Source organism: Hippichthys cyanospilos, chromosome 5 (genome assembly GCF_059441005.1).
Source record: "Hippichthys cyanospilos isolate Australia breed blue-spotted pipefish chromosome 5, RoL_Hcya_1.0, whole genome shotgun sequence".
In the NCBI taxonomy this organism is placed as follows: Eukaryota; Metazoa; Chordata; class Actinopteri; order Syngnathiformes; family Syngnathidae; genus Hippichthys; species Hippichthys cyanospilos.
Window position 1 is genome coordinate 23,293,020 of NC_142373.1, and position 9,046 is coordinate 23,302,065.

Consider the following 9,046-nt stretch of genomic DNA (forward strand, 5'->3'; position numbering starts at 1 on the left):
GCTTCTTTCGGCGATGTTTTTTTTGTTTTGTTTTTTTACAGTGGAACATTTTCGTACAAATGACTGTAAACACTTCCAGACAATGCACTGTGTGTTTTAAAGGCGTGGATTATGTTGTTATTTATGCCGGGCAATTTCAAACAGCAGGCCACAGACATGTATTTTCTTTTATTAATTACTTTTACTCTTTTTATTACTGAGCATTCATCTTCGTGCTTTAATTATTTATTTTAGTAACCATATTTCGACAGGGAGATGATCGTTAAAATCTCAGGGTCTTTCAATTTTGAGGATGCATCCATTCCGTTAACATGTGATGCTAATGCTAACCAAAGACGATTTTGGACTTAATAATAACGTGGACCCTGCTCCTCTCCTTTTGTGTTACATGGTTGACATGGATGAAGGAGACTGCTTGTGGACATTATGTGGATGAGATGTGTCAAGGCTGCTCTGCAATGACAAGCATTCCTCTGGCATGTGCGACAACAGCGCTGCTAGCAGTGTGGCTGCATGTGTTAGCTATTGATTAGTGGTCTGAGGCAAGTGAAACATTTGGGGAAACGGCAAGATGAGCAGTAATCACGCGAGCTCAGATTCCCTCAGGATGTTTATAGAAGTGTTTCTTCAGCATGAAGGGAGAGCAATAATAAAATCACTTTTATTGAGAGGCAGTGCTTGGATACCTGTGGATTATGAGTGGGCTGTCTCAGATAGTGTTTTGTGATTTGTTTGTTTGTTGTTGTGTTTTTAATTACAAATCTCTTTTGCCACAGTGGTAGTAATTTGTGAAGAAGCGTCAAAATTATTACTGTGAAAATCACACTGCTGTCAATGTATCAGTCAGGATATGACACTCTAGCAAAAATACAGGATGTCGAGAGTTTGTTTCATTTACTTTGCAGAAAGAGGCATTATTATTATCATCCAAAAGGAGACTGTGGGAAAAGACAAGGGATAATGTTCCAAAATGGAAACTGTGTAATATCGTGCTATTGTGTTAGATAAAGCCATCATGTAGTTTTTTTTTTGTTTTTTTGTTTTTTTTTGGGGGGGGGGGGGGGGGGGGGTGGCAGTTCTGTAAAACTAGCATATTTGCAGTTTGTGGACTTGCCTATTCACTGATTGTTTTTAGCCTATCCTCCATACTCTGTTAAAAAGGTCATCTATTGGCTGTTTGTTATGGCAACAAGCATGTATCATGGACAAGAATTGCTTTGATGGCAGTATCTTGGCAGCTGCATTCAGTCAGGCCATTCATTGCCTGATGTAATAGAAAACTGTGCTTTTCATCTTGTGGCATCGAAAGGCAATTACAAACCTTTTGGTGGGTATCAATTACGTGCGGATTCCGTTATTTGTGACAGGGGTTTTGCCTGTCCTGGTTGTTCACTAGATTCTGAAATATCACAACGGTGAATCTGTTCAATCATTGTCCAAACAGCAGAGGTTTTAAACCACTATGTTGTATCACTTTGGCAAGCTTATCACCATGACTGACAAGGTACATCAAATACTAAATACTTTTGTCAATGAAAAACATCAGAAGTAGAACCGTGGTGCCATACATTTCAAATGGGGAAATGCCTGATAACTAAACAAACATTTGATAACTTTGAATTGAGCAGCTCTGCAACAGACGGTGAAAAATAACCAATTGAATTGGAATGAGACACTTCGACCTCCAACATAAATCCAACCAAGATGAGTTTTTTTAACAATTGACTGCAGCGTTCACATGTCTATGTAAATGGTAAAAGTGGTAGCATATGAACATTTTTCGACACTTTCGTATATATGACAAATTTTAGGTCACATATTGCCTACTACTGGCTTCGCCTGCATATTACAGTGTTTTAATATGGTTTTACAGGTCTATCCATTTTTGTAAGACCACTGTTTGGTAATTGAATCCAAAAACGTTTTCACCTGTGAACAATATGGGATCTTCCTAGCTAAAATTGTGTAAACCTTTGATGGGATCTAAAGGGAAAAAAAATGTAATAAGATACTATATGATCTGAAATAATGATGTGATGGAAATATAAGTCTCTGAATATGTTAAAAGGGATGTTAAATTGTTGCCAAATGCCCAATCTGGAAAAGGGCTGACTTGTCACCCAAATCTGGCAAAATTTGACAGTGATGTAGGTTTTAAATCAACTTCCATTTATCCGATTTTTTGTTGAATTCTAACAGAGTGTGAATTTTCCTTTGAACATTATGCACACATTAAAAATGAATCTTGGCATATTTATCAATAATTGTAGACACAAAGTATAACTTCCTTTGTGAAGGTGATGAATGAAATGTATGATTGTTACATTGTAACATTTACCAGCCAGCTATGCACATCTAAAGGTCACCTCATAGCTAGTGTCATTTTATTATTATTATTTAGATTACACTGTGTGTAATTTTAGTTTTGTTGGGGGCATTCTGTAAATGTGCATCCCAAATTATCATGTGCGATGCATGCAATCTTTGCCCGGGCACAAACTGTCAAAGTGAATTTTGCCGTCCATCTGTTTTCCATTAGGAGGCGCAGCATGCATAATTCATCATCGGCGAGAAGTAAAGACGAGTTGAGGCTGCAGATGTCCCTGTCGCTCACACCATTCCAAATTCGACCGCCTCTGCATCGCAATTTTTTTTATTGTCCTAATGAGCTCATTAAAGGCGAATGACTTGGTGGTTGTTGTTGTGTGCTGTGATTAGAGAGAAGCCGCAACCCGTCTAGTCATCTGCTAGGATCATTTCTCGGGAGCGTGCCCTCAGCTAAGCCTCATTTATTTGATTATTGTAGCACTTGCATGGTTTACCCGCGTTTTGTCGTTTTTGAGAGTGATGAATGTTTATTCTGAAATGACAAAAGGAAACACCATTAACAATTCATTGTGTATCTAGTAATCAAACTGGAAATATTTGTAGGTCAGAAACAGTTAAAAGTTAGAACGCATGCAATTACACAGTCTGGACTAATATTACTTTAGCGGATTTTGCCAATGTGCTCAGAAATATTATGCCTGATAACTTTGTAGTATAAAGTTGTTTGATTTGTGTCAATCTGTTTTGTCGTAAAAAGTCAACATTTGTTTTTTTCATCATGACTTGCTTGCTGTGGTATTTTTTCAGTCCAGTTCCTCAATAAAGAACACCCTTTATCAACTATGTTTCTTCGCTGTAAGTTCAGGTTTTTTTCAACAGGTTTGGTGTCTCATATAGAGGTTTTGCCTAATGCCACACTGTCTGCTTTTGCCTATTTCTTATCATGTTAAAAAATCAATATTGACATAGCTGAAGACTTGAGCGGATTTATTAATGTTTATTAAGCTACATTATTTCCAGCATTGGTTCAAAGTTTGTAAACTCTTTTTTTCATTACCAATACTTAAAATGTTCATGAATGTTAGGGTAATATTTAAGTCACCAACTTTATAAAGAAATATTGCATTTTTATGTTAAACAAAAAAAAACAAAAAACAAAAAAAACAAGTAATGAAAACATAATGTTTAATCATTTAGATTATTCAACGTTGTCAACTTTTGTCCAGATTACTCATCTCGGCATTTTCTCCATCTGCTTTATGATGTGGTTCATGCTTTATAAATTGGATTCACTTTCAGTCATAGCTTTGCATTTTCGAGGTTGAATAGTTTGAATTTCTGAATGTGTTTGATACCAGTTCAACTTGAAAGTTTCCACACTTTGGAACTAGTACTGAACATTCATAGACATTTGCAGTCAATATCAAACAAACTATTTGACCTTAAAATTGTTGCTGTTTCTTGTCATTTAACACCTTGTGAAGCGCTGACCTATTTTTTTTTTTTCCGGAATTTTGTCCATGCAACCAGTCAACTAAAAGACGCTTTGTCTTTTTTATTCAACTTTAAAGATGCTTTGTAGCTCTGCAGTGGGTTATTCATGATAATATAGCCGCTTTTTTCATTATTGAATCAAAGTAACTAATTTCTGTCACCAAGAAGCAATATGCAAACCAAAATCTGAAAGTTTTGAACATAGCAAAAAAAATTCTGCACCATATTTTCATTCGTATGTATTATTAGTTAGGGAAGGCTGCTTTTCTTAGCATCCAAATGCGTTGGGGGTGGAAAGGCAGATAATTATTTTTTCCTCAAGTGCTGCTTGTGTGTCAGGTAGGAACGCTACAGAGTACACAAGCAGGCCAATTGCTCAGCTTTCCTTTGGCAAATTGCAGCAGTGGCCTGTTTGCTTTTTCATTAACAGTCTAGCGAGTTGCTATGTGAATGGCCGCAATGTTGCACCGGTTTTTAACGCGGCCGCCCTGCACCAGAGACTTTTTTTTGGCATTATACGATGCAAATTAGACACAATCGTGGTGAAGTTTTGTTAAGGCCTAAATTAGCTCCAGAAATGAGCTTTGAAATCTGTTTTTCATTTTTTTTAATGTTATATACACTATAAAAATAACGTAGCCCACATTTTATTGCTAAATGCATTGGATGTTTTTGTGGTAAATATTTAGGGGACAGCTGCGGCATTATGTTAGTTTCAAGACGTTTAAATGGCGTTGTATGTTCAGTTCCAATCTCAGGCAAATGTGTGATCTGGATCAGACCACACTAATGCAGACTTCAAATGCAAACCCTAACCTCCGAAAGCAATAGGGTATTGGGTTTTTTTTTGGTTTTTTTTGCTCAGGACTTGTTTTTTTCCTGGCATTAACAAAGCATAGTTTCGCAACAAAACATAATTATAAACAATATCTATTTGAGATCTATTTTAGTACCTTTTCACCAACTAATTTATCAAGAAATTTCACACAAATACTGTGACATGCAAATTAAAAATGTATTTTGAGTTTTTCTAACTAGACGTTGACTCCCTTGTGTCCACGCTTTGCTGAAGTTCATTTCTGACAATCTGCCAAAAAGAAAAGATTAAAGTGTGAGCTCGAATGGCCCTTGTCATAGTGACAGTCATACCTTCTACAATGGTTTGTATACTCTTGGAAAGGTGAAACCCTCTGTTACAAAAAAACAAAAAGATCACCCTACGTTTGATTTTGTACTCAAGCTTGCTCCATGTAAGTATCAGAAAATTGAAAAAGTGCCAAATAATGCCGCCTTGCTCGTATTGTAAAATACATTGTATTCTAGATTGCATTTAACAAAGGTTCTCAAAACAAGTCTGTTTTTTAAATTAAATTTGGCTATAACACTTAATGATAAGATTGTGTCCATTATTGGCTTGTAAAATAGTTAGTAATTAATGTATGGATGCTTATTATACAGTTAAGAATAATTAACAGCACAATATATGTTTGAGTTTACCATATGGGAAGTTAAAGTTACTGTAACTTCTATACCACTAAACTGACAGAAGATGTTCTCACCAGTGGCTGTAAACAAGTCTTTAGGTACTCTTAACAAACTGCTCAGTATACAGTATATAGGTACAGTATAAATATTTTACAAAGCATTAACAGATGTACCCTTATTATGGTTTGGATGAGTTGTTCACCAAATCACAAGCTATTATAATTTTACTGTATGTAAATACTATATTTACTAGTTGTAAGAAGTACAAGAAGTATTTTTGTTAGAAGTATTTTTGTAGGGTTTAAAAAAAAATATTGTGAGCCACGCTTTATTATTAGCTTTTACAATACTTTATTAATCTATCTGAAAGAGTTCTACTTTTTATAATTAACCATGCACAAATGAATATTTAAGAAACAACATTTTATAAAGCCTTAAAAATCTTAGTTACAAATGGCTCCTAAATATCAAAACAATACTTTAGTAACTTTTACTGTACTTTAATAACCTGTCTGAAAGATCTCTACATTTTATAAATATGCTACTATCAACTTATGAATATTAAATAAACAAACATTTTATCAACTATGTATTAAGCCTTAAAAATCTTACCGTTGCAAATGGCTCATAAATGATCGAAATGTTAATAATCAGTTCATAAACACTTTACACTAAACTAAATTAATAAAAGCAGTTTTCAACAGAATGTAATTTTTCAAGGTCACCTTTGATGGTCTCACGGAATTGGCTCATATCATTTTTGTCATTATAACATTGTTACATAGATTTAGCAAACTGATTAATAATCCCCATTGAAGGTTTATCAAAACCTTAGAAAGCCGTTCAATTTAAGTAACTTACTTTTACTGGGCTAAACCAGAGTTGAGAGAAAAAAAAACATGTCTGGAAATACCCAAGTCAGTGTCTCTGCCTCGTATGTTTTCATTTCAAAAGTCAACTTAGGCAGCACTAACTGTAATAAAAGCATTTTTTAAAATGCGCCTCTGCACTTTCCAGCTGTTGCTCTCCATCACTCCATCGAACCTCGCAGCAGACGCATCTCACTACTCCACAAATACTCCACAAATGTCGACATCTTCTGCAATGCCTCAACCCGCTCCCCCGCTTTGCAAATGATACTGCGCAAATATGAGCTCAAAGTGTTTGCGTGTTTGACAGAAGTGTATAGTCAGCAAAGCCACGCATAAATAGGACCCCCCACACACACGCGCGTTGCATCCCACCCACCCTCGCAGGGAATCCAATTTACCATTCGCTTAGTATTATTGATCACATTAATAGGTCATGGCTGTTTTTCTAGCATTTAATTTGGTTTTAAGATAGTAAGTTAAAGTTAAATAGTTACGAAGAAACATCCAATGGAAAACATATTTGACGTTTTAAGAAATGAACTTATTAAAACTACAGAAAGCCTCAAAATGAATCAAGACATTTTAATAATGAAAACAAGAATCTTGGGTCAACAGTATACATTATTTTTGGGTGTAATATAAGAAGCTAAAGAATCCACAATCCAGCTCCAGCCATCATTCATGAGTTTAATTAGTTTGATGTTGTAGTCATATAATAGCCTTTGAGGCATTCACTGTTCGGAAACTCGGTTAAATGTTTGCATACAAGATGGGAATATCTCAAGATAATTATGAATAATAGAACATCTACCCAGTACTTTATTTTTTGCACGTGTTTTAATAATTTCTAGAGAACTGAAAGTGATCTAAGGCAATACTAAGCAATATCTGCTTTTTTTACTCTCTTTATTTGGTACTTTTTCTACTTTTTGCTGATCATTTTTCTTTGCATGTACTGTACATTGCAGTCATTGCACATAAAGTAAAAAAATCAGTACTTTATAGCAATACCTCCAACTTTTATTTTTTACCATTTCATAATTGTATTACCATTTGATGATTAACACCATTAAATCCTTTCTTTTACATTCATAACATATTTATCTATATAGAATATTAGTTGATCACACTTTAACCATATCTTAGGATTTTCCAGAACAACTTTAATCATCCCCAAAACTGACAGTTATTCAGTCTGCCACTAAGACGTCTTTAAAATGCCATCGACCCAAAACATCACCATGTTTTCTTTGCGAATTTTTCTAACGTGTTTCATGTGTTGTATTCTCAAGGGGATTGGAATTAACGTAACCACAAACAGTCACTCGGTTCTGGCGATGTCTATTACAAGTAATGTAGAAAAAAGTACACATTCCCTAAAATAATCGTCACCGCCGTTATCCTCATCATCATATATGGTGAAGGAGCGACGTTACAAGTGGTGTTAAAAAGTCATAAATCTGTGTTTTGCTTAACTTGTACATATTTTCTCTGACTTTCACATGTGCCAATCTCATTTTCCTCATAGTTTATGTGTCTCTATATATGAAAACCATATCCACGTGTAGAAACCTAATGAGAGAAAATAGTGACACCCAAAAGCAGCATTTAAGTATTATTCAGTTTATGTCAGGAGGTCATTTGATGAAAACGTTTTTTATAATACCTATGAAAAGTACATTCAGAAAAGGTTGGCCAAAATGTAAAGAATATAACCATTTAGCAAGAAAAGGAAGTAGGCACACTTCATTTACTTTTCTGTGCCACAAATAAAAGTGTCAGGCCAGATTTGGCCCCTGGGCCTTGAGTTTGACATCAGTGCTTCAAAAGATTTTAAATGACACCCATGTCATTGTCATTTTATTTTCATGATACTTGGCAACCAGCAAGTAAACTCAAGTTACAAATTATGATTCATTGCCCAATAACAGTAATATGGTATACTTAATAATGCAATGCTCAAGGAGACAACAACACGCACAAACTTGAAGCACATTCTTATGTCTTCACATCTCGCTTTATATCTATTGCAAGACTGAAATGAAAAAGTGTCTATCTGAGTAAACGACTCCAGAAAGCTTTGTATTTATACTTAATATCTTTCCAGATTATAGCAACAACAAAGCGATTTCTGGAAATGAAAACAACGTGCTTATAATTCGAGTGGCATAAATGGCCGAATGGAATGTGAACTTAATTCTCTGTCTTTCGTCCCTCCCCTTTCTCGCTTTGCTCAATTTTCTACGTTCAAATTCTTGACACTTTGCACCTCAGCTGCGCGCGAGAGACGAGGTGTTGACCCAGACTTAAAATGTTGGTTTTAATATCGTTCCGGACTATTGACGACTGCGGATAGGTTGGCGAGCATTAGCCTGCGAAGCTCGGCCAAACAAACGAGCGGAGGGGCCGCGAGGGGGATGAAAGGCGGCCTTTGAACCGGGTGACTTCAGCACTTGAGCTCGATTGTTTTCAGCTGAGCTTTCTCTGGGTGGCTTCACTTCAAGCTGCCGGAAGTGGATTTACATGTGATTTAAGAGGGAAAACTTGCCGCTAAACCGATCGGACGGTCTCATTTGACGTCTCAAGTAGCTTCCAAAGTTGTTGATGCAAATGCTTGCCGCGACCCCCTCTCGCTGCCCTCTTTTTTTCCTTCCACTCTCGCGCCTGGCAAAGCTTTTGTGTCCAGGTCGCATTCCGTCTGATCATAGTTGTGTGTGACATTTCAAAGGGGATTAGCCGAATGAAATGTGATAAAAACTATTTTCACGTGACCCCGCAGCACTTGACCCGCCTGCCTTCCGTAGGCTTGGCGGCGTAGCACCGGGGCTCAGACGGCCGCAACTCCACGCAATCCGGACAGAGAGAGC